This window comes from Staurois parvus, unplaced genomic scaffold, assembly GCF_062004578.1.
Source record: "Staurois parvus isolate SC_StPar_1 unplaced genomic scaffold, SC_StPar_1.0 ptg000258l, whole genome shotgun sequence".
Taxonomy (NCBI): Eukaryota; Metazoa; Chordata; class Amphibia; order Anura; family Ranidae; genus Staurois; species Staurois parvus.
Window position 1 is genome coordinate 4,793,622 of NW_028318054.1, and position 27,125 is coordinate 4,820,746.

The window sequence follows — 27,125 nt, forward strand, 5'->3', positions numbered from 1 at the left end:
TGATGGGTTAAGGACCTTCTAGGGCCCTCTCCAGCTGTGCAACCTCTGTAAGATCCAGGTATCGCCTCATGCTACCAGTAGTGACACTGAACCTAGCCAAATGCAAAACTAGCGGAAAACAGCCAGAACAAATGTCAGTGGCCTCCACTGTAAAACCATTGCTATTTGGGGGGTTGTCTCATTGTTACCTAGTGCACCTGTTGTTGATTTCAATAACACCAAAGCAGCTGAAACTGATTAACACCCCCTCCGCTACTTAACTGACCAGGTCAGTATCCTAGGAGTTTAATTGACTTGATACTATACTCTGATTAAAAAGTGTTCCTTTAATTTTTTTGAGCAGTGTATATTAATTTGTGCACAGTGACAGTGGTATCCATTGACATCTTCATACTAGTTATTTCTGTGAGTTATATTGGTGCTGTGAAACTTTTGGTAATTTCTGATTCACAGAATTCCATCATTTGTTTTAATGCATAGTTGAGAAAAGTGGAAAAATAGTGCTGGACCCTTAAGGTTATCTTTTTGGTATTGCTATTATAAAGTATTAATATTGATGTAAATATTCTGGTTCCCGAGTAGTGGGCTTCTACACCTCAGAACATCTCTGTGGTCTCCTTGGCTTGTACTGTAACGTAACAAAAATGGAAACTGAAGCATCACTTCACTGTTAAGAAGTCCAGGAAAAGTCATGGGGACAATCCAAAGAGTATCCAGTGGGAGTTATTTACTAAAACTGGAGAGTGCAAAATCTGGTGCAGCTCTGCATAGAAACCAATCAGCTTCCAGATTTTATTGCCAAAGTTTAATTTGAACAAGCTGAAGTTAGAAGCTGATAGGCTACCATGTACAGCTGCACCAGATTCTGAGTGTACCAATGGTAGTAAATATATCCCAATTAATTTCAGGTTAAGCTCAAGCATAGTCCGTATTTTTGACCCCTGAAACAGATAATCCCTGGATTGTCCTCTTGACTTTTATGGGACAAAAGTTGTATTTGGCCCTTATAGCAGTGGTTTGGTGCTTCAGTTCCCATTTCTGTATTGAAGCACCTTAGTGAAATGCCACTTGGTTGTTCCAAGATAGGACTCAGTGGCTAGGTAATGCATTCCTGTCCCACTTCTGGACCAGGAACACACTTGGGGGGTGTGTTTAAAAAATTCATAGCAATTCACACAGTGAAAGTGCATGTACATTCGTTCTGTGAGAATAGAGCAAAAAACAAATATATTTGTGTGGCTGATGATCTTCTAAAGGCCGTGAAGCTTGTCATTGTGGAACAGCTCCCGTTTCCTTCGACTTTAACTAGTCTAGCAGATAACTGGAGAGAGCACCACTTGGCATTGAAAATGATCCAAGCTTACATGGTAGATTTAAACCTACTTAAAGACAAAGGGAACAAAATCCAGAAAACATTCTTTAGTTGATGACTTCATGGTTGAGGTTGAACAACTGCTATTAGGTGAACATCTAACACAGCTGGAGATGCTAATTAATTCTATGACAACTGTTTTTGGAACCTCTCTTGATTGTGAGGATTCAGATTCTGGGTTTAAAAATGTTATGAATAGAATTAAGCAAATTTGTTGCCCTTTAACACCATGAGGAATGACATCAAGGGGTGTATTTATAACATTTTTGCATAGCTGTTAGTCCATTGAAACATCAAAATACACAGTGGACAAAAGAAATATGCACAATTAAGGGATGTTGTGCAAAAGTGGTGCTGGCTGACAGTATGTAAAATGCCAAAAAAAAATTCCGATGTCTTCCTTAGGAAGTAGAATATACAGGGCAATGGGAATTGTTAGAGAAAAAAAATCAAATGCCCATACACACAAACGTTGAATTGGATAGACTTGGGTCTTTTTTCAACCTTATAAACTATGTAAAGTAAATGATTCCCAGAGCTACCTCTGATGTACTCTGATGCAGGAATGCTGAAGTACATGAGCTCCGGGGGCTTTTTATCCAAGGTGTATGGATAGGGTACTGTTTGATATAAAACCAATGAAAGAGGTAAGCAGCAGGCGACCGCTTCTGTGCACTAAGGTCCAGGACAAGAAAGTCTTGCTGAAGGGATATTCAGTAGGAGCTGACTCAGAAGAGCAAGTCATTGCAAGAGCAGCAGAATATCATAAAGTTTGAATGCTGCAGAATTAGGATCCTGGAATATTTGGACTTTTTTTTACCTATTTTTCTGCTAAATCTGTTCCTATAGTACCTTTATTGGTTCCTTTTTTATGCTGGGGATAGTCTAGGCACTGTCAAGATATTAGTCCTTTGAATTCTTACAGGATTGTAAAAGTAATCAGTCCCTGCATGTAGCCAATATAATTATTGGTTCTCTACATGAAAACAACATGCTTGTTGTAAATTGAGAAACAGGAATCATTGTAGACTTTGATTTTACTACAAATGCAGAAGAGAAATGTTTTCCCACCCCCAATTGTTTCCCACTGTGAACAGCTCCTGAATTAAAGACAGAACTGATTGCTTCTGCTGCTACAAACACATATGCCTATGGAATGATCTTACTATGGCTCTGCAATGGTAACAAAGGTATTCCAATCAGACCAAATGGAACTTTTGATCTAAAGAGCATTGATGCAAAATGCCAAAGTAAAGGTCTTCTACCCAGTTTATTTTTTTGTGACAATTGCATGTAGGCCAAAATTGAAGCTTTAAATATTTTCTCTTTGTCAAAGCAGATGTGCCTGACAAAGATGAAGAGTTTGATGTGAAAGCAACTGCCAACTTTGCCTAAACAATCCAATGCTTGTGGCAGAAAAAATATTCTATCTGTTTATGCAGCTCATTCTGTAAAGCTTTAAAAGTAGTATTAAACTGCAGTTTACCAATCATTAGATGTAGTAGCTGCATCATTTTTTATTTTGTTTGGCTTTTTCCATTTCATTTTCCCTGGTGATCTGGCTAGTGACACATTTTCTATATTGGTGAGACACCACTCTGGATGAATGAGCACAGGGGGCATCATTGTCAGTCTGGGCGGGATGGGAGTGTTTTTAATTTAATGTTAGCAGATTTGAATCAGGGGCGGACTGACCATTTGGAAACTCGGGCACTGCCTGAGGGCCCGGGGTCAGTAGGGGGCCCCATGAGATGCCCCTGGTATCTTTTTCATAGGCTTTTTTGAGTTTGGGCAAGGACACAGGGGCCCCATGATCCCCTATTGCCCATTGGCCCTATGAGTTGTCAGTCAACCCCTGATTTGAATACAACAACAAATTAAAGCCAAACTCTAGCTGACACTTTATAATCAGTTACAGTATTAGGTTTTTTTTCCCTTTTGGGATAAAGGTTTTAAATGAACAAAAAAAAGAGCTGATCATTTTAAACACCCTTGTCAGTGGAAAACGGATTATCTCATCCATGTACTGTAAACTGATACATTATGCTGGAGAGTTTATTCCTCTGAAAAGCAACAGGCTTGCCGGCAGGATCATCAGATGAAAATAGAAGAAAGAAAGCCTAAAAGAGGAAACTAATATAGCCATCACATCTCCGAATAGGTAAGCTGCAATATGATAAACGTTTCCTTTTAGGTTTAATACTGCTTTAAGTTTGTATAAGCAACTACTGAATAGGATACTGTTTTGTGAATGCTTTTTAAATAGTTATATAATTTTCCATCCTGTTCTATTAAGTCATAGTGACTATTTTAATTTGCTTATTAATAACCGCATACAAAAGTTTCAAAATTAACAGCATGTAGCAGTATAAAATTGGCAAGCAGCAGGATTATTTTAATCAGGGATAATAGGCCTAACTGGTGTATAAATTTACAAAACACTCTGCGCTAAGTACTAACTAATAGCCTATAGCAGCTGCGCTATATCTTAAACAGAACAGCTAAAATATTATTAAGGCACAGCGCTAATATATAACAATAAATAACACATTGTAAAAACAGTCTGAAATCAGGCTAACAATAAAACTGTGAACTATTAAATAACCAGGTGACTTAATAAAATAATACTCAAATAATCATGGGTCTTTTTTTCTTGTGTACTGTATCATTACCACTGTGATAGTGAATAAAAATTTCTTATATGCAAAGTTAAGTAAAATTACATATATATATAAATATATATATATATATATATAAAATACCACTAACTTAATGGCAACTTACGTGTAATTTGTGTTTCCTGGTACTATACAAATACTCTACCACACGTGAAAAAAATTAGCTCAATGATGTGAATATCAGAATGTCATTAAAGCGGAACTTAACTCTCCCAGTCGACATTGACTATTTTTATTTCTTATGCTGCCAGCTGTAGTAAATAGATAGGAAAGAATATCATATTTACTTGTTTTACACATTTTTTTTACATTTCTTCACTTACTTCCTGGTTTCCTGCTTAGGCAAATTATGCCATACATACCAGGAGTTTTCAGAAGGGGAGGGAGGGTTCTCAGCTCAACCAATGCATGAGCTAAGGGCAGATGGATTCCAGGAAATAAATGGTACATGAATAATTTGCCCTTAATCAAGATGTCCACTGCCAGAAATTCTAGGGGGTGTTTTTCAAAATGTTTTCTCAGAAAAATAAAGCATGGACTCATGGATGGATGCGTGAGTTTACTTTGAATATTAACAATGAATAAAATAGCATTTTTGGTTTCTGGTGCTCAGATGTAATGCAGTTTCACTTAAACGCAATCTGTATAGTCCATAAAAAATGTAGCGCTCACCCCACAGACTAGCCACTGTTTCCTAGCATCCCCTGTTTTCAGTGCCCATGACTGTGAAAGAAGCACCACACTCCCTGACACACTTGTGGCTTTAAATAGATCTTAATGAACAGCCAAAAGCATTGCAGGAAAGAAATGAGTGGGCAAGCAACAATGATAATACAACTCAATAGAGCAGCTAAATCAGCACACAATTATAACAAGAGAGAAAATATAATAAACAATTGTAAAGAACAGCAAATTACTGAGGTGACCCGACTGAGAGGTAAAGACACTAATACATCTAAACCACTGGCCAGTGGGTGTAAGTACGATTAACTAGTTCTGGGGCCCTGGATTTCCCATTGGAGTGCTCACCGTCTCACTCAAGAGTATTTATATTATGATGGGAGAAAATTAAAGGGTACAAGGTCGATTCTCTTCACAGACATGGAATGGGTTTCTATGGCTGAGCAGCTGCATCCAAGCATTACGTGCAATTCACAGCATCAGATGTAGTAGTGTAAAGCACGCCGCCACTGGACTCTAGAGCAGTGAAGATGTGTTCTCTGGAGTGACCAATCACGCTTCTCTGTCTGGCAATCCGATGGACATGTCTGAGTTTGGCGGTTGCCAGGAGAACAGTACTTGCCTGACTGCATTGTGCCAAGTGTAAAGTTTGGTGTAGGGGGGATTATGGTATGGGGTTGTTTTTCAGGGATTGGGCTTGGCCCCTTAGTTCCAGTGAAGGGAACTCTTAAGGTGTCAGCATACCAAGACATTTTGGACAATTTTATGCTCCCAACTTTGTGGGAACAGTTTGGGGATGATCCCTCCATGTTCTAACATGACTGTGCACCAGTGTACAAAGCAAGGTCCATAAAGATATGGATGAGTGAGTTTGGAGTGGATGAACTTGACTGGCCTGCAGAGAGTCCTGATCTCAACCCCATAGAACACCTTCGGGATGAACTAGAGTGGAGACTGCGAGCCAGGCCTTCTCGTCCAACATCAGTGCCTGATCTCACGAATGAGCTTCTGGAATAGTGGTCAAACATTCCCATAGACACACTCCTAAACCTTGTGGACAGCCTTCCCAGAAGAGTTGAAGCTGTTTTAGCTGCAAAGGGTGGGCCAACTCAATATTGAACCCTACGGATTAAGACTGGGATGCCATTAAAGTTCATATACATGTAAAGGCAGGAGTCCCAAAACCTTTGGCAATATAGTGTATGTAGACTGACTGGGGGCTATGTGTGATGATATGTACGGTATCACTATCACATGTCAAAGTTGCAAAATTGTGCTTAGGCATTAACATTAATTTGTTTTATCTTTAGGCAGGAAGGGGTCAAACAAGTGGTCAAATGTCCTCTCAAAACTTCCAATGATCCTGATGGGTCTTCTAACAGTCAAGTGAGATGTTATGGTGCACACACACAGTTTCTCCCTCAAACTGGTGATGAAACTGCAGCCTCCACCACCCCTGGAGTCTGTAGCCGTTGCACCACACAGTACCTTAACTCAAAGTTCACAACATTCTTTCCTCACACAGGTCCTGGTGGTAGGCACTCTCAGACAGCAATGGCAGATTCTCCGTCCTCATGCTAGGCAGAATACAGCAGGTCTCAGCACTCATTTTTTCCCTTCTCTGGGTAATGTGGCTGCACACACTAGATAGATTGGAAAGCTGGTCTCCCAGTAGCAGTTCAGTTCACAGCAGGCAGGCAGGCAGCCTGGAGCCCTATACAGTACCTGTGTTCAGTGACCTTTCTCTCCAGTAGCAGTCAATCAAAGATCCTTTTCTACTTCTTGTTTCAGTCTGTAGCACCTGTGCCTACAATCTGTGTATCTCCACATGTATCTTTCTGTCCACCTGGGTTCTTTTTTCTCTTTCTTGTTCTGTTTGTTCTCCCTAGGCACTTTGGGAAATGTATTTCCTGCTGCTCCTTCCACAGAGCTGAGTCAAAGTGTGGAAGCACCTCTCACATCTCCCATCAGCCTCTGTTCCTCCCATTAGGCTTTTGTCACTTCCAGGAGGCACAGCGATTAATATCCTCTTCCTCTGTGTCCTGGGTGATGGACAGGGTTTACTTGAGCTACAAATACAACCTAGCAGTAACATCAACAGTGATAATAGCTCTGCTACATAAGTGATAACATCCAACTGCTGGAACCAGTGGCTGCCAATAATATCCAACACAGACCCACCTCATGCTGAAAAATACGCCACACTCCCCATGTGCCTTATGTGACCCACTTATTCAAGTGAACTCAACAGATTTTATTGCCCTTTAAATTAATAAAAGAGCAAGCAGAATTTTTCACAGATAGGGATATGTACAACCTCTTCCACCAGCTTGTCCAACTGAATGTTACATCAGCAGCGCTCCACAATAACATAATAGGAGAAGAGGGAGTCTCTTCACAGTGTAAACACTTTTTTATTGTATATAAGAAACAAGATAAAATCGCACATACAATTTATAGTGCTACAACCAGCACCAGCTAATGCACTCAATGCCCTCCTCTCCTGTCCTTCCTGAGAGTGAGCAGTGTATCGGCGTACATGATGACATCACTGACCTCGCCCAACACATTTGGTAACTTCTGAATTTCTTTATTAGCACTATCAATCAAATGTTGCAGACAGATATTAGTGCTTATAATAATTTTTGGATGTACAGATTTGTACACACAAGCAGGACACTGCAATTCAAAGAACTCAGGCATAATTTGTAACGTAGACATAAACCCAACTACCAAATGTGATATAAGCCTTAACAGCTTTTGTTAGTGATATAAAGGTTCTTGTTTGGGTGCAGGGACGGACTGACCATTTGGAAACTCGGGCATTGCCGGAGGGCCTGGGGTCAGTAGGGGGCCCCGTGAGATGCCCCTGGTACCTTTTTCATAGGCTTTTTTGAGTTTGGGCAAGGACACAGGGGCCCCATGATCCCCTATTGCCCGGGGGCCCCATGAGTTGCCAGTCCGCCCCTGTTTGGGTGCTTTGTGTTTTGTCCCTGTCTATTACAATCTCCTACCTGTAAATCATTCTGTCACTTGCCTTCCCAAAGGAAAAAATAAAGAGTGTATTAATTAAAAAATCTGCAGCACTATTCATCCTGTGAAACAGTATATATATGTTCTTTCTGTGCAAATGGGGGCAAAATCAAATGTTAATAGGCTATTTTCTCTGCCGGTTAAATGTTATTCATTTGTACAGAATAGAATGAATCAGAAAAATACAGCATTATGGGTACTAGATGGGGCTGATTATAAATTCTTATTTACTTTGACTGCCAGCTCTATCTATGACTGTATTTTCCCAATCCACTTGTTCCATAATTTAAAAAAAAAATGCAGCATGTTGTACTTTTGTTGACTGCACTGGAGCACAACGCACTGGTGTGAACTAGGCCCATTGGATTACATGGAAAACATCTTTATTGTTCCTGCTTGGCAGGTCACTGATCTGGTACAAGCATTTGAATTTTAGGTATCAGGATTCAGAGATCATAGGGGTGTATTACAAATTAATTGAGATATCCATCCTGTGAAACTGCAGGTACATTAATTGTATGTGAATGAGGCCAAAAAATGTGTTATTAGGCTATTTTCTCTCCAGGTCAAATGTTATTCATTCCTACAAAATTAAATCAGGAAAATGATGGTCACTAGATGGAGCTGATGATCATAGGAATTGAGTACTTGTTTAATATGATCATCAACTTCATCTAGTGGTATGTACATGCAGTTTTACCCTTTGTTTGTTTTGGGTCAGTGACTTAGGATTTAGAGAAACTAGAATGAATACAAAAGCTGCTAAGAATTAATGTTCAAAAATAAGTTGGCAATAGCAGCTCCCATATTGATATCCAGACAGGTACCCCTTTAATCTGTTGAAAATATTCAGCAACAATGAGCCTCTTATGTATAAAGAAACACACGCGCACATAACAAAGACCCCATGATGTAGGTAGCTGCACAAATAACCGCGCTGGTCTTCTTCTTTTTTTTTTTTTTTTTTTAACGTCACTGGAAGAATAGCAGTCATTATTTGTGATAACCAAAAAGCTCTGTGATTATTAAAGGTGACAATGGCTAGAAAGAGCTACACAATTCATAGCTGATTACATTTGTGGATCCCAGATGGCAAAAGATCAGTATAAATATCTTTTTTTTTTCTGCAGTCTCACGCTTAACAGATGTGCCTTTTCTGCTGCTTTGTGCTCTGAATACAACTGTGTTTTTTTATGCGTTGCCTACATTATTTTTAAGGGAATGATAAATACCTGCAGTCCTGTGCAGCAAATATAAATGTATGTTTAAAGCAGATCTGACATTTTAACATCTGAAACTATATATGCCTGCTATTACATTTATTAGCCAGAGCACCTTCCTATATGCGCCTCTATGATTTTGATGCCCATTGTAGTTAGGTCTTGCGTTTTCGAAATTCTCAGTTAAGCAATGCCTAACTGACATCACATTTTCCAAAAAGGGCACCTCAGTGGCCATTAAGGTCACTCTTATTGGAAAGGGTTCAAGAGGTAGGTATGACTTAGCCCAGAATTCCCAGGTATGGATATTTGAGAAAGTACTTATTCTTAGTTAGCAATAAATAAAGTTTAGCCATTTCACTGTCAGAGCCGGTTTTGCTCTGAAGGACTGAAGATTGCATAAAACTCCCAAAATATTACATATTTTCTGAAAGGAGAGAATAAAATAGCAGTAGCTCCAATTTTTTATGTTACACAATCTTACTACAAAGGTGTAGGAAAAGCAAAGTTTCAGTAAAAAATACACTAAAGTTAATTTTAGGGCACACAAACTCAACAAATTACCCAATTTTGCGTAAAATTTAAAAGATGAGCCCGTGAAATGGTGACAAACTGCAGTAGCCTATATATTCTATAGGCAACACTTTGAAAACCACCTATAAGTCATTGGTTTAGTGTTACAGAGGAGGTCTGGTGCTAGAAATATTGCTCTCACTCCAGCATGCGCAGCGTGACGTGTATCACAATCATCATTTTCATGCATAACATGTGCATTTACCTTTGTACATGTGTATATGTGGGGAAGGAGGGCCTCAAAAATTTGGGGAGTGCGTCATTTTTTACAATTTAAATATTTTTCTTAGTTAGCTTTTTTTTCATCACATAAGGGACAAAAAGTTCCCATGTGATGATTTTTTGGTGACAGGTTCTCCTTAATGAGACATATGGAGACTAAAAGACCCTGCATGTCTCCCTTGTGCTCCACTGAATCTAATGCAGTGCAGATCGCATTGCATTACATTCTTTCCTGGCCATAATGGCTAAGGAAAATGACAGGGGACCCAGAAGTGACATCAAACATGTTGCTTCTGGGTCAGCAACAAGAAGGGGAGGAGAGAAGACATGTGTCAAGCTCAGCTCCTTTCCCCCTAACTGGTGGCACCCACTATGCCTATCCCGGGCCTGCAGATGGGTAATCACAGTCCAGGATACAGGGTTAGAGTGCACACGGGGGAGGGAGGGTGCCAGATACTGCCAGAGGCTCTGGGCTGTTTTCATCTGACAGGTGGTAGTCTGCTGACCAGCAACCCCCCCCCCCCCTTCACCACCACCACTTTCAGGGCCATATGATGTATGGTAAATAAGAACTAAAAAACGCGATAGGGCTCTATTGGATGTTAAAAAAACATAGCAGCTGGCACAATACCATAATACATAGCTTAATAAACATCACAAAACAATAGATAAATTAAAATGCATGTGCAATACAATAGTGCAATGCAAATATATCATATTGAAAATAATCAAACAAAGAAATCCAAACGTGAAGCCAAAAACTGTGAATTCCTTGGTTCTTCAACTATGAGAGAAATGACAGATATGGATAACAAATGCCACCAAACTACTTAATGATAAACCACACAGCACCTCGGTGTACAACAGAGGGAGGCTTACCAGAATCATATGACCCCCAAATTAAGAGTGGTCAACCAGCGCTTGTGTATCAATCCAAGATATCTTTTCTCAAAACCACATGTCAAATGATGGCACGTCTGTGTTGTATCAGATCGCTGTGCATACTGTATACTTAATTGGACATAGTATGAAAAAGAAAAAGACATGCTCTCCATAGTGCAATCCCAATTAAAACACAAATGTAATGTGGTAAATGCACTTACAATGAAAAGATGGTAACCAGGCACTTCATATCATATAAACAACTCATGTTCCAGAATCCAGGATGGCTGTGGTGGGATAGCGTATGCGTAGTGGCGTGTTTTCCATCTCTACCCTTCCTCAAATATGACGTCATCAGGAGCATGGACCTGGCAGTGAGAGGGTTAAAATTACTTGGGCCACTTTTTTACTTTTCTCTCAGCCAGATCCATTATAAAAGATCAGAGAAAAAAAAACATAAGAGAAAAGGGATGGACAGCACAGAGAAAGTAGAATAGGGTGATCAAAATAAACCAAACTATTAAAATACTAGAACTCTTGGCCACCATATATCCCACACTTAGTCCCCTGAGTACTAGATGTCAGCTTACGGAGGGTACATTTCTTCACATAGTCTGGACCTGCCCTAAGATTCATGTCTTTTGGGAATCTGTTCTCAGCACTATTAGTTCAGTATGTTAAACTCTTTTTTTTTTTGGCCTCCTTTTATGCCCATAGGAAGATCCTTCTCAACTGGAAGTCTCCCTTACCTCCTCCCTTACCTCCCAGTGCATTCTCATGGTGCACTGCCATCAACGCAGTACTGCCTTTAATTAATCTAAGAAAGAATGCTCCATGAAGTCTGACAAAATCTGGTCAGCCTGGATAGATTTCCGAGGCAATGCTAGAGGCATTGTAGAGCAATTCATCCCCAAACTTCATAACAAAGGCAATGTAAATAAGTAGTAGTCAGTTTCTTAGCAGCTTTAGCTCACCCTGTTCCTTTTCCCTGTGGAAACGTAGCTTTTCAGTTTAAATGCAGGGGCTCTGGGAGACAAAGCAGCTTGAGGTAAAGTTGCTGAGAAAACAACTAGTGCCTGACTATGGGGTCTCTGTTATGGGCTTTGAGGATAAATTGCTCAACAATGCCTGCAGTTATAGAGGTGTATGAAGTCTTCTTTTAAAGCTTACAGTATTTACTGTTTGATCAGAATTTATAAATGTTGATAGCCCATTCACAGGTTCTCTTTAGGCACTAGTCAACCACTGAATTAAAGAGGAGTTCCAGACCCTGGCTCCCCTCCCCCAAAAAATTAAAAGTCAGCAGCTACAAATACTGTAGCTGTTGACTTTTAATTTTAGATCACCTGTCTATATCTGTCCAGGGATCCAGCGGTGTCCTCACACCAAGCTGATTCTTCAATGTCAGGAGCTGGCACCGCCATCTTGACTAAGGGAAACCAACGGTGAAGCCTTGCAGCTTCACCGCCGGTTTCCTATCGCGCATCGGTGAAGAGTGCTGTGCTTTGTGAATGAGCCACAGTCCTCTGGGATCTTGGAAGTGTCCCAGAGGGCTGTGCAGGGAGCCGAAATTCTGGCTCAGTTTGCCGCAGAGAACTGAGCCAGGAGTGGGAGCAAGTACCTGTCAAAACCAGATACCCACTCCCCCCAAAAGGTGCCTTATGTGGCAGCGGAGGAAGGGGGCAGAAAAGCAAAACTTCCACTTTTGCATGGAACTCGAATTTAAGGAAAGAGTCAAACCCGATCTCTCATGTTAGCTGGGTTGTCTGCCCTTTTCTGCTCTCCTTAGCTAACTTTTGGTTACAAGGTATAATGGACATCAACTAACCAATATGAAATAGGGAACAGATAAACAGATGGAATTCAAAGCAATCAGTAAATAACCGGTCACTTTTCCCTAATACAGCACCCAGGATTTTATATACTGCTGTGTGCAGAGCAGAATAGTTTCCGTACAGGCACATGGAGGTGTCTGAACTGTCAGGCTGCCAGTTTGCTTCAGCAGGAAACCATGATGAAAGAATCTTTGAAAATATTTTTTAACATCAGATTTCTCTTTAGATATGTTCAGATCATAGGTTTTTATATGGCCATTTTTGTTTCTATTTATCTTTTTAAAAAAATAACATGCAGGGTGCAGCATGCTGATGTGTTTGTATATGTTGCTTGCTCAGAATATATGTTATCTTTTCTGTCACACATGAATAGATGGAAGAACTGCCATACTCGTTTGTAAACTGTTATAAAACTGAGTCAAATTAGAATGATGTCCAAATTCAGCATCAGTAAAAGTCTACATATTTTTTTATACATAGTAAAACTTTTCTATGCCATCAGTACAGTTACTGTGCTCCAACGTTTTAAACTACCTTCAGCTCTTTGGATGGGAACTAACCAAACTTTCAGACCTAACTTTAATCTAGGTCTATACTTGCCTGTGTTACTAATGTACGCAATATTTGCCCTCTAAGCATTTAGGCTCCAAACACCTTGTGATCGCCTCTGTCCTCTGGCTCTTTGCCCCACTAGTGTTCCATTAGGTCTGGCAGATGATCAACCATTGGACAATCCGTGGGAGCGACTGGGGTGTGGACTCCCACCCTGCCTTTGGGAGAAGGTAAAGGTAAAGTAAAAGTGATAAAAAGTTGCAAAAGTGGCGTATTAATACTCCTTTGTGTTTATTCAGTAAAGACAATCATGCGGCTTGCATTTTGGCCAATTATTGCTGAATCAGCTAAATTCTGAGCCGCGAATGCCCTGTTCGTACCACCTGGCTCAACAAAAGTCAACTGCACAATCAATTTTTGCTGAAGTACTGTAGATGGCTGGCTGAACAGCACCAGTATTCAATAGGATGCCAGCACAATTTGGGTATTCTGACAGCCCCTGGAGCCAGCTGTCAGAATATAATACACGGCAAGGGAAATGCATCAATCTGCTCTAGAGGAATTTGTTAGGCAGGCCATAGAAAAGATGATTATTTTTTTTCCTGCAAGCACAAAAGAAAACTGCTTGATCCCCCTCTCAACACAGTCAGTGTCGCTCTAGGAATCCCTCCTGCGGAGCTATTGTGTTTTCCCAGGGGAATACGCGGGGAACTTTCCCTGCCGGGAGGACTAATTAATGCTAGAAATCCGATATGCTGGTTGTACCCAAGTCGATTCATGGATCAACTTGGGTGCAATCAGCCTGCCCATACATGGATCGAATTTCTGCGAGTGTACAGAAAGCTTAAAGTGGAGCACCACGCAAAAGAGGAATCTCCGCTTGTCTGCCTTCTCTCCTTCTCCGCTGCCACATTTGGCACCCTTTGGGGGGAGCGGGTACCTGGTTTTGACAGGTACACGCTCCCACTTCTGGCTCAGTTCGTCACGGTGAACTGAAGTTCGGTCCCCTATTCTTCCCCTGCAACCTTCTGGAACCTGTAAAGTGTCTACTTTACACATGCACAGTGGGAAATTGGCTGTGAAGCCACAAGGCTTCATTGCTGGTTTCTCTTTTTAAGATGGCGGCACCAGCACCCTACAGTTGATTGAAGAATCCGCTCGGGTGAGGACACCGCTGGGTGTCTGGACAGGTTAGTGCCCTAATATTAAAAATCAATGGCTACAGTATTTGCAGCTGCTGACTTTTAATTATTTTTTGAGGGGGGGGTGGAACTCCTCTTTCAGGCAGGGCAAACAGCAACCTATAAAAACTAAACAGAAATAGTTTCTTTACTGATCTGAAAAATCTGTACAGGACACTGAAAGCATTCTGTTATTGTACATTACAATTGATTTTCTTTATCATACATCAGGGGACACAGCAGGCTATTCATCACTACGTGGGTTATAGGCCACCTATAGGTGAATGGACACTGGCCGACTAATCAGAGAGGAGGTCCTCCCCTATATAACCTCTCCTACACAGAAAGTACTTCAGTTTTCGCCAGTGTCTGTAAGGTGGATGGTCACTGCAAGTGTTGCTTGTGCTCCTGGAGAATACCGAAGGTAGTATTCTTTAGGTTCCTTCGAGAAACATGGACTTTAATTGGATCCATTCAGAAATCTGTGAGCCAAAATGGTACCTGAGCCTCAGTGAATAAAGAGAAGAATCCTTGGGGTTTTGCCTGTACTGGAGCCTTACGGCACTGGACCCCATGCAGATGGAACCCTGTGCAGTTTTAAATCTGACCAAGGCACTGACCAGACAGGTGCTATACAGGTCCGAAGCAGTGGCCCCACATTATGGGGGCCGGGTCCTTGAAGGTCTGTATGACAATATCCGCCGTGATGGGTGAAGGTTGGTGCCTAGTGGAAGTCAGGGAGCAGTTGCAGAACTGGTAAGATATCTCCTTTTTTTCTCTCTGTAAAAAAAGAGGAACAACAAAGCTCAAATTTGGAGGAAAAAGGAGAGGTCTTGTTGTCTGACTGGGTTTCCACCAAGGGGAGTGTTTGCGGCATTTTTTCCCTGGATATGCTTACTTGTTGTTTTGACTTGAGCCACTAGAGGGAGTGTGGCCAGCCATCAGCCATAGGGTGCGTGCATGGTGGGGTGCATGCGCATTCAGCGTGAGTGTGTGTGCATGAGGATCGCGTGCGCATTCGCAGTAGTGGCCAGAAACAGAAGTCAGTCATATTTGTGTATCAGGAGGCCTGGGAACACGTGAGTTGCTGCTGCTGCCACTGAGTGATTCCTGTGCAGGCTATTCAGTGGGGCACGGGAGTACTCCCCTGAGGGGGAAGGATTGACCAGTCAATCAGGAGCCGCCCTTGGTGGCTCATAAGGTCAGCAATTGCATTCAGTGGCACATTACTTGCATAGCTGTATCTTTTGATCTGTGTTTACTAGTAGAGGTGCACAGATTTTTACGCTGTCTTAAGTAATGTCTTACAGAAAGCGGAGTGGGGGAGGTACAACAGGAAAGAGCCGAATGTCCACTGTAATATCGTCTCCTGAGAGGCCAGAAGCGACTAGACAGTTTGAGCCACTACATTTATCTGGCATTGTGGCGACTGCTTGGAAGACTGTTGTTACAGGGGGATACTCGGCTGAGGATTTGGTGGATGTTTCTTGTGCTTTATGTTTTGCGGTTGATGCGCTTAAAGATTCAATTCAGCAAATTTCTTGCTTGCCCTCTTATCAATGCACATGCGTAGGGTTTGTGGCTGAAAAGTTGGTCGACAGAACTGCCATGCAAAAAATTATTGTCAGGTTTTCCCTTTCATGGAGAACAACTGTTTGGGGAAGATTTGGACAAATATATCCAAACGATTTCAGGGGAAAAGAGTTCTCTTCTACCCTTTAAAAGGAGATTCAAGCGCCCTTTTTTTAGGGTGTCAGGGGCTTCAGTTGCTGGCCTCTCATCTACCAGGCAGACGTTTTGCCACACATAGGTCCCAGCCTCCAGAGGTAGAACTCAGAATCAAAACCTGAGGAGGCTCTGGGTGCAAAAGTCATCCAAGGCAGATCCAAAGTCCTTCTCCTTATGAAGGGCGCCCCGACTCAATCGGGTGCGGGGAAGGCTTTGGAATTTTGTTGCTGCCTGGAGTGCTCTAATCCAAGACAAATGGGTCATGTCCATGATTTCTCTGAGGTGCAGACTAGAATTTCCACTCCCTATTTTCTAAAGTCAAATGTACCCATAAATCCAGAGAAGAGAAGAGCTTTATTACAGGCACTCAACTGCCTATTGTCCCAGGGGTGATCACGGAGCTTCCAGTGGACAAATTGTTTCAGGGGTTTTATTCAAACTTGTTTACAGTCCCAAAGCTAAATGGGGATGTAAAGCCCATTTTGGACCTCAAGGGGCAAAATCAGTTTCTGAATGTTCAGTCTTTTCGCATGGAATCGGTTTGTTCAGTTGTGGCCTCCTTACAGGAAGATATTTTAGCATCCATAGACATCAAGGACGCATACTTACATGTGCCAATATTCATTCCTCACCAAAGATTTCTGTGGTTTGCAGTAGGGGCTCAGCATTTCCAGTTCATAGCACTACCAATTGGGCTGGCCTTGACTCCCAGAGTTTCCACAAAAATTCTTGCTCCAGGTTTGAGGCTACTCAGAAATCGGTGGATATCGGTCATAGGTTATCTAGATGATCTCTTGCTCAGAGGTCGGTTAGTGTCAGGTCAAAAGCAGGATGTTAGTCTTATGATGCAGATCCTGAAACAGCTGAGCTGGGTGCTCAAATTCAAGAGGACAGCCCTGAAACCAGTGCAGAGCCTGGAGTATATGGGGATGGTCCTAGACATGGTTCAGGCAAAGGTATTTCTGCCTCCAGGGAAACGTTAATCTCTGGGGAAACCAAGTTTACAGTTTGAAGGCCAAAAGGTATCCTTCAATTTGCCTCTTTTTGAGGTTGCTAGGGAAGATGGTGTCCTCGTTTGGGGCTATTCCCTATGCCCAATTCCACTCCAGACCACTACAAAGGTACATTCTGACTGTTTGGAGCAAGAAGATTCCAGCCCTGGAGTACTGAATATCTTTGTCTCCAAAGGTACTGCAAAGCCTCGATTGATGGTTGATTACTCACAATTTGGAAAGAGGGAGATCCTTTTCGACCAATGATGTGGAAATTGGTAACAACCGATGCTAGCCTTTCAGGTTGGGCAGCTGACCTGGAGGAGGCCACAGTTCAGGGAACATGGTTTCCACGGAAAAGGGTTCTACCCATCAATATCCTGGAACTTTGAGCAGTGAGGCTGGCTCTGAGGTATTGGGCATCCAGGCTTCAGAGTTAGTCTGTGAGGATTCAGTCCGACAATGAGTCAAGGTGCTCAGGAGGAGGTGAATTACATTCTGACCTGGGCACAGAAATATGTACCATGTTTGTCAGTGGTGTTCATTTCAGGGGTGAAAAATTTGCAGGCGAATTACCTCAGTCACCAGCAGTTGATTCCAGGGGAATGGGCTTTGCATCCCAAGCTTTTCAAGGGAATCTGCCAGCGGTGGTATTGCCCGGAAGTAGATCTGTTGATCAGTTTGATACTAAAAATTTAATGCATCTTGGTCATTCATTACAACAACTAGGGTGTGATCAGAACTCATTGAAGCGTCATTCAGTATTTACAACTGGTTTCTCTAGATAGATCAGTAATTCACAGCAAGAAATGATTTGATCCTGGCAGTATTATACATGTTCTCAGATGAATCTCGGTATATATGCAATATTCTGACATTTCTATTTTTCAGCTTTAGTTCATAAAGGTTATTTTTTAAAAAAACACCTACACCATCCATTGCAAAATTGATGTGGTAACGTTAATACAGGTTAATAAAATGAGCTAAATGCAAATTCAGTATCTTTAATTAAAACTAATGATCATCACATGGAGAGAGTTATAGAAAGCTTCAAACCCAATCATTTTATTAATTGATTACCCACATGGGGTAAAATTGTGCCATTGCAATTGGGTCCATTACCATAACTTGTACAACTCTATGAACAATCCTCATTGTCCTTTATGGTAATCTTTGTCCTTCTGTATCAACTTTTCCTTTTGCTTTCTCTCTTAAGTTGCCAATAATAATGATACCATTTTTTTGTCTTTATTCTCTTTGTTCCTGTTAAATCTCAAGATATGTATGTGATTTTTAAATTCTCAATTTATTGTCATTAGTAAGTATTCCTTTGCAAAAACTCAATAAACATATTGAAAAAAATAATTCTGGCTGTTGACCCTGAAAAACACTGATGCTTATCAAGTTCAGGCTCTTACAAACCTTGGTACACATAGGGGTTGATTTACTAAAGGCAATTAGACTGTGCACTTTGCAAAATGAGATTGCACTCTGTAAGTGCAGTTGCTCCAGAGCTTAGAAAATAAGGAGAAGCTCTGCTGACTTCCATAATCCAATCATGTGCCAGTAAAGATGCTGTTTTTTTATTTTCCTTGCATGTGATTGGGTATTTTTGGCAAGTGCACAGTCTATTTGCCTTTAGCAAATCAAACCCATAGGGGTTGTAAGAACTTGATTCACCTAGAGCAGTGTACTTTATGCTTTTTCACCTAAAGCATAAAGTATGTTTCTCTAGGTCAGGGGTGCTCTTTTGAAGAGCAAGGACCACTTAAGTGATTTTGTAACTGTTTGTGGGCCACAATAAAATGCAATGGTTCTGAATTTTAGAATTATTTACTTTGAATACAATAACAAACATTTTCCCCCTGCAGCCGTTGAATTCATGCAGGAGGGAGAGGAGGAGGAGCCAGCTTTCAGCAGTTGCAGGAGAAAAATGGAGAGCATCGGCTCGACTCTGATGCTCTGGTGGGTTGGCAAACCCAGATCACGATCAACGAGTTGCTGACCTGGGCATGTGCATCTTTGGATTAAGTTTGAGTGCCACATCAGAGAGCTCCGAGGACCACATGTGGCCCGTGGACCACAGGTTGAGCACCCTTGCTCTAGGTGAAAGTGCTTATCTGCTGTCCCACTGGTAAGTGTTCAAATCAAGATAAAAGGAATCACAACAGTACTGGACTTAGTGTTAAAAGCAACAGGACCGCATGTTCACAACCCATGCATCTTTGGTTCACAGGAAGGCCAAGCAAAACCCCATGGACAACAGTTGGAAATTTTGATACAGGAAAAATAAATTCCTTCTGTAACCCATTGAATTGGTATTACCTGCAATACCTTAAAATGGATATTAGATGGCAGTGGTCTGCTAATTATAATTATTCACATTGATAGAACAGCCCTCTTGAACGTATATTTCTGAACATCAGGGCGTGGCTGATAAGCAAAGTGCTTAGGACTACATTTCCCAGGAGAGGTAGAGTGTGGGTGGGGGCATATAAATATCAAAGCCCAGGAAATTTGCCAGGAGAGTGCGGGGGGAGATTGAAGGAGAAGGAGTTGTGCTGACGGCTGCAGTGCTGAACAAGGCCGCAGAGCCAGGATTGGAGAGAGAGCAGAAAGAACTTACCAACCATTTGGCCTGCTACGCTGCCAAGTAGATTACTTTGATAGCAGGAGACAGTGCGGAACGCCAAGTCTGAACCAGAGGGCCTGTGGACTGTCCCTATCCATTGTGTAAGATGGGTCATGGCCATCCGCTGAACCACATTGATCGGGTGGGAGATACCCATGCATGCATTAACAAAGTGAACATCGATAGTTTGTCACCTCAGTTATCTACTTTTATATACTGTAATTGTAAATATCACCTACTGTTGCCTGTTTGTGGCCTTGATATACTAGCGCCATTGATGGAACAAACCTGCATTCCAGTTATCATTCAAGCTGACCACAGGACATACAGTCAGAGATCAAGACACAGCAGTGCCAACTAAATCAACAAGTCCATGTCCCTTTCTGCATTGCAGGATTTTTACTATTGTTCATCTTTTGCCTTTGACATTTAGAGGGACTTGTTTTTCCATAGACATTTATGTCAATTGATACTATACACTACGTCAAGCTCAGTTCAAGATTAGAGCTCTTAAAGGGAACCTGGCACTAATTCTAAACCATCAATCAGGGAAGTGTTAAATCTTCTCTTCTTCTTTCACTCTTTTGGATGTGATCACACTATGGAACTACCATCCACCCTTTGACCCAACTTCACATCCATTGGGCCCCAACAAGCGTGCAGAAGACATTATAGAGCACTTAAAGGGGACACTGGCAATTATAATTGAGAACTCTCTTTATTTCACATTTAATCCTTGTTATCTGGTTCTGATGATTTATAGTGTGCTTATCTGTTATTGATAGTCATTTCTGGTCACTGGAAATTCATCAGTTCCCTCAGATTGGAGGCAGTGGATTATTTCTGAAAGCAGGTCTGCTAACATATACTGTTGCTTTATTGTGAATGTTGTTGCTTTTGCTCACAGTTGCCAAGAGTGACCAGATTAGTTGGCAAGAGTGACCAGATTTGCTGCCAATACCAGTGTTATTTTCTTATTTTTGGCTCTGTTACCTCCAAGTCCAATATGAACTTCATTTTGGTTTATACTACTCTGTGTGACTCCATTTTGCAGGTGTGTTTTATCTGGGTCACAGAGCATGGTGGTGTCAGCAGAGTCCAGATTGACATGAAACCCAAAAATTACTAAGCAACCCTTAACCCTTGCTACACTTCCTAATCCCCATTCTCATTAATCTAAATTCCCTGGATCTAAATACTACTCCAACAGCCTTTAGTAAATAAAATTAGTGTTACTTGTCTAAAAAAAAAAGTAAGTTGTCCATTAAATTAAATTGTTAATCATAATCTAAATATATTAACTAAATACACCATTCAGTGCTATTATCAATCACAGTTACATTGCATTAGGGGTATTACCCACTCACTTGTGTAATGTTCTTGTCATCTATCACAGCAACAGTCTAATCCTTCATAAAGGGGCATGCCAAGGTACTAGGTGTATCCTGAAGTCTGAACTATATTTTTGATGCTCACATAAAATAGCTGTCCAAAGCTTGCCACCTCAACCTATGCAACATCTCCAAAATATGCCCCTTCCTAACCAATGACTCCACAAAGCTTCTAATTCAATCCCGGGTCATCTCTCACCTCAACTTCTGCAACTCGTTCCACATTGGCTTACCTTTACATAAGATATCTCCTCTTTGGTCCATCATGAACGCTGCTGCCAGACTCATCCACCTCATCAACCGTCCAGTGTCTGCTCTCCTCTTTGCCAATCCTTCCACTGGCTTCGACTCACTCACCAAATTAAATGTAAAATGATAACTACTTGCAAAGTCATCCACAACTCAGTCCCCAACTACATTACTAACATAGTCTCAAAATACCAACCTAATTGTTCTCTTCATTCCTCCCAAGACCTCCTGGTCTCTAGCTCCCATGTCACCTCCTCCCATGCTTGCCTCCAGGACTTCTCCCGTGGTTCCCCCATCCTATAGAGCTCTCTATCCCAATCTGTCCGACTGTCACGTACCCGATAGAAGTCTGAATTGACGAGGTCAGCCTCTCTTGTATCTTCAGCCCAGGCCCCACTGAAGGTGGAACAGATGGTGCTGAGAGACAGGAGAAACATGAGTGCCTGCAGATGTTGATTGCAGAACTTGCGGCTGGAGGTGCAACCTCAGTAAATCAAGCAGGGCATCTGGTTAGGAGCAGAGGAGATGCAGAAACGACCAGCTGAGGTTAAGAAAGCACTCCACTGGAACTGCAAGATCTGGCTGTGTGGCTTGTCGGAACTTCTAACAAGCGTGAGGCCGGAACACACCATAACAACTGCTGAAATAAAAGCACTTGGCAGGACTGTAGAGCCAAACTGTAGCCAGAAGTGTAGTCAAAGCAATAGCCAGGGTCAGCAACGAGCAGGCGATGAGGTACCAGAACATCAGACAGGGATGTGGTCAGGAGGAAGCCAGGATCAGAAACCGATGAGCAGAAGCATAACCAGGTTTAAAGAGCAGGTCAATGGCAAGATGGGTCAGTAAAGGAAAACACACAGGACACAGGGAATTAGCTGAAGACCATTCAGCACTGACCGAGAGTAAGAGCCTCCTTTAAATAGTCCGTCTGGCGCCAGAAACTGTGGCACACTCTCGCATGCATACAACTGTGTGCGCATATTCTTTTGCGCATGTGCAAGTCTATGTTCATTTTTATTAGCAATGCCCCTGTGCTCATTTCTATGCACAATGTTGCGCGCATCGCATGCACATTTCTATGCGCCAGTCGCCGTACAGAACTTCCCTTACACGGCTATCTCCCACTCTGTCTACTTTTAGACCATCCCAGAAAACCTTTCTCATCAGAGATGCCTATCCTGCCTCCACCTAACAACTGTACTTGTATCTTCTCCATCAGCTCATCCCCACAGTTATTACATTTTGAATCACTTGACCCTCCCTCTTAGATTGTAAGCTCTAATGAGCAGGGCCCTCTGATTTCCTCTGTGTTGAATTGTATTGTAACTGTACTGTTTGTCCTTATGTTGTAATGTGCAGCATAAACTGTTGGCACTATAAAAATCCTGTATAATAATAATGTGACACAAACTCTTGGGTAGTGTAAAAATGTCATAGCTGAAAAGACCAAGCACAAATCTTTTCTCAATTGCACTCTTTGGTTTTGAATTACCTTACTGACCACCAATGCTATTATTCTGTTGCAGTTAGTTCTCCTCTTCTTCATTTTGATCACATCAGCTGGCTCCCATCTACCACCTGTAGCTCTAAAGTTCCCGAAATGTTTCTTTGATCAGAGTCAGATGTCGCTCTATTGCAATGTTACTTGGTGAAGCCGTAAGTGAGAAGCCAGTGCAATATTTTTTGGGTTAAGAACACATACTTGAATAAATATTTTTTAAACCAGAGTTTAGTGTCACTTTAAGGGCTTTTGGCCCATTTTATTCAAAAATAAAGCCCCTAAAAATAAAAAAGGCTGCCCATGCAGTAGGTTTCACCATCACACTGAACAATTTAAACACAATGTTTTCAGCCTCCTGACTAGTTTGTCTTTTCAGAACGTTATTATTATTATTATTATTATACAGGATTTATATAGCACCAACAGTTTGCTAGGCTCCATTCACACTTGTGCGATTCCAAAGTCATACAATTTCCATTGAGACTCTACAATGCAACTTTGAATGGTTGCGACTTGTACGTGACTTTGGCTGTTGACTTTGGCTATGACTGTTGCACCACTGTCGCATTGATAACATTACTGTAGGTTGTGACTTTCATGCAACTTTTGAGAGTTTGCATTGCAGTCTACAGCGCTCACGTTACATCAAAGTAGTGCAGGAACCTTTTTAACCCCCCTGGCGGTATTCCTGAGTGTAGCTCGGGGTTAAGTTTCAGTACCAGAAGAGGTAACCCCGAGCTACACTCAGGATTACACTTCATCCAAAAAGCATCCCTTTAGGTCAAAAGCGGTTTTAGACCAGCTAGAGAACAGCGATAGTAAATCAGAACCACTTGCAGAACTGAGTGATAATGATTCGTGGGGAAATTCATCATCAGACACTGAAAACGATTCTGCGAACTTGGAGCTCTATTTCAAATTTCAGTGTTTTTGGTTTGATTACATTATTGAATAAAATGTATTATTAATATGTTATTATTTTTTATGATTATTTATTATATTATAATTTATGATTTCGTGTTTCAAATTTTATCATACCCGGGATGTTTACTAGACTCTTGTTTGGACAGATTTCAGTGAGTTATTCCTAAGAATTACAGGCCTACAATAAAAAAACAACATATTTCATTGAAAACAATGTACTGCTTTGAGCACAGAAATACTGACATAATAGGGAGGTTAAAGTTGCTGCAACATTAAGTCACATAGATTTGAACAGCTTCCTTTGAAATACATGGGCTGCAACTTGTTATGTGATTTTATGTATCCAAGGTCACATGATAAGTCGCACAAGTGTGAATGGAGCCTTTTCCTGTCTCCATACAGAACCAAGGGGACAGGACTCGTTCCACATATCTGTGCACACACTCACACTACTCATGCAGCTGTTTGTCTCTGAGGAAGGAGCCTTCTTCTGTCTTCCCATTGATGCCCTGAACTATAGTCACCACCCAAACTAAAAAGAGCTGTGAACACATGCACAGTGTGGATGCTGGTAGCTAGCATACCATGGATACAGGGCTGGATGCTTTAACCCCACTCAAAACTCCTCAAAGCCTCTGGGCTCCAGGACCTAATACAGGATTTACAAATTCCAGAGAAAACTGACAATCCAGTTTCCTTCTGAGAGACTTGTGGATGGGTGCAGCATGGTGCGGTGGCAGTAAACACACTGAGTCCGGTTGCAGTTAACAAAACTTGTATTGAAGGAATGGCCCAAAGCCCAGTGAGAGGTTCCCAGCTGGGAGTACTCACAGTTCTGCGTAAACCTGTGGATTGGAGCAGTCTCTGATGCCCCAACAATGTCTGTCTCCAAGGGTGGAATATGGCCTGGCCAGTCCAAGCCCAATGCGTAGGATTTCAAAGATGAATGGCGTGTCCCTAGCCTGTTCCTGCTTGTCCAGAACCTTTCCTTACCACTGTACACTATTACTATCAGACGGATGCACTGTCCCTAGCCTATCTGCTTGCAAAAATGTGCACAAAATCCTTGGAGCAGGCACTTAAAAAGGCTCTGCTGACCCAAGATGGCTGCCAGGGTCTCCTGCATGAAGCGTGCTCAACTGGAACGCTGCCCCAAGGGACCAAGGAAGCAATAGAGAATCCAATTTTCTCTCGACTTCCTCTCCAGCTGACCTCCACCTACAGTGGAAAACTGGGACTGCACCTGCCTAATTACTTACATTCTGGAACCCCCTACCTTGAATGGATGAACCTATGGGTGCCAAATCTGCACTGTCTCATACACACACGCACCCACACATATATATACAGTGGGGCAAAAAAGTATTTAGTCAGTCACCAATTGTACAAGTTCTCCCACTTAAAAAGATGAGAGAGGCATGTAATTGGCATCATAGGTAGACCTCAACTATGACAGACAAAATGAGAAAAAAATCCAGACAATCACATTGGCTGATTTGGAAAGAATTTATTTGCAAATTATGGTGGAAAATAAGTATTTGGTCAATATCAAAAGTTCATCTCAATACTTTGTTATATATCCTTTGTTGGCAATGACAGAGGTCAAACGTTTCCTGTAAGTCTTCGCAAGGTTGGCACACATTGTTGCTGGAATGTTGGCCCATTCCTCCATGCAGATCTCCTCTAGAGCAGTGATGTTTTGGGGCTGTCGCTGCGTAACACGGACTTTCAACTCCCTCCAAAAGGTTTTCTATGGGGTTGAGATCTGGAGACTGGCTAGGCCACTCCAGGACCTTGAAATGCTTCTTACGAAGCCACTGTTTCGTTGCCTGGGCGGTATGTTTGGGATCATTGGCATGTTGGAAGACCCAGCCGCGTTTCATCTTCAATGCCCTTGCTGATGGAAGGAGGTTTGCCCTCAAAATCTCACAATACATGACCCCATTCATTCTGTCACATGGCCCCGTTCATTCTGTCCTGTACATGGATCAGTTGTCCTGGTCCCTTTGCGGAGAAGCAGCCCCAAAGCATGATGTTGCCACCCCCATGCTTCACAGTAGGCATGGTGTTCTTTGGATGCAACTCAGCATTCTATCTCCTCCAAACACAACGAGTTGTGTTTCTACCAAACAGTTCTATTTTGGTTTCATCTGACCATATGACATTCTCCCAATCCTCTTCTGGATCATCCAAATGCTCTCTAGCAAACTTCAGACGGGCCCGGACATGTACTGGCTTAAGCAAGGGGACACGTCTGGCACTGCAGGATCTGAGTCTCTGGCGGCGTAGTGTGTTACTGACAGTAGCCTTTGTTACGTTGGTCCCAGCTCTCTGCAGGTCATTCACTAGGTCCCCACGTGTGGTCCTGGGATTTTTGCTCACCGTTATTGTGATCATTTTGACCCCACGGGGTGAGATCTTGTGTGGAGCCCCAGATCGAGGGAGATTATCAGTGGTATTGTATATCTTCCATTTTCTAATTATTGCTTCCACAGTTGATTTGTTCATACCAAGCTGCTTGCCTATTGCAGATTCAGTCTTCCCAGCCTGGTGCAGGTCTACAATTTTGTTTCTGGTGTCCTTCGACAGCTCTTTGGTCTTCACCATAGTGGAGTTTGGAGTGTGACTGTTTGAGGTTGTGGACAGGTGTCTTTTATACTGATAACAAGTTCAAACAGGTGACATTGATACAGGTAATGAGTGCAGGACAGAGGAGCCTCTTAAAGAAGAAGGTACAGGTCTGTGAGAGCCAGAAATCTTGCTTGTTTGTAGGTGACCAAATACTTATTTCCCACCATAATTTGCAAATAAATTCTTTCCAAATCAGCCAATGTGATTGTCTGGATTTTTTTTCTCATCTTGTCTCTCATAGTTGAGGTCTACCTATGATGCCAATTACAGGCCTCTCTCATCTTTTTAAGTGGGAGAACTTGCACAATTGGTGGCTGACTAAATACTTTTTTGCCCCACTGTATATGTAATGTACTGTCCTACTCAATGACATCCTCACCAACTCCAAGTTGCTGATGTTGCTAATGCTGCTGATGCACAATGGCACTGACAAACCCTGCAAAAAAATCTATAAAACAATTCTATTTTCATCTTTTTCTTCATCAACAGCATAATTTCAAGATGCTGATGGGTTGCTGATGCAGCTGTGCTGCCACACCCCAGAATGAAAATCCATATAATATTACTTATTTTTCTCTTCATCTTCACTGTCAGCTATTTAGCTCATCGTGATGCTGCATTTGAAAATCCATGAAGCTGTGGTAACACCATGCTGAAGAAAAAACAGTGTATAAAATTATTCCCTTTGAAATTCACACTGTCAAGTGACTTACATAGTTCCTCCAAAGGTCCAGTACAAAGATCTAAAAAACACTCTTCAGTGGATCACTATAGCACAAAAAATAAACTAGTATATCAATAGCTGAATATCTGCATTCTTGAAACAGTGTGAAGTTCATACCTGTAAT

At 41.8% G+C, this 27,125-nt stretch overlaps 1 pseudogene; it reads left to right on the plus strand.

Moving 5' to 3' along the window:
- Positions 1-1,901: 1,901 nt before the first annotated feature.
- On the plus strand, positions 1,902-2,767 carry LOC149459460 (serine/threonine-protein kinase 31-like; annotated as a pseudogene).
- Positions 2,768-27,125: the final 24,358 nt, after the last annotated feature.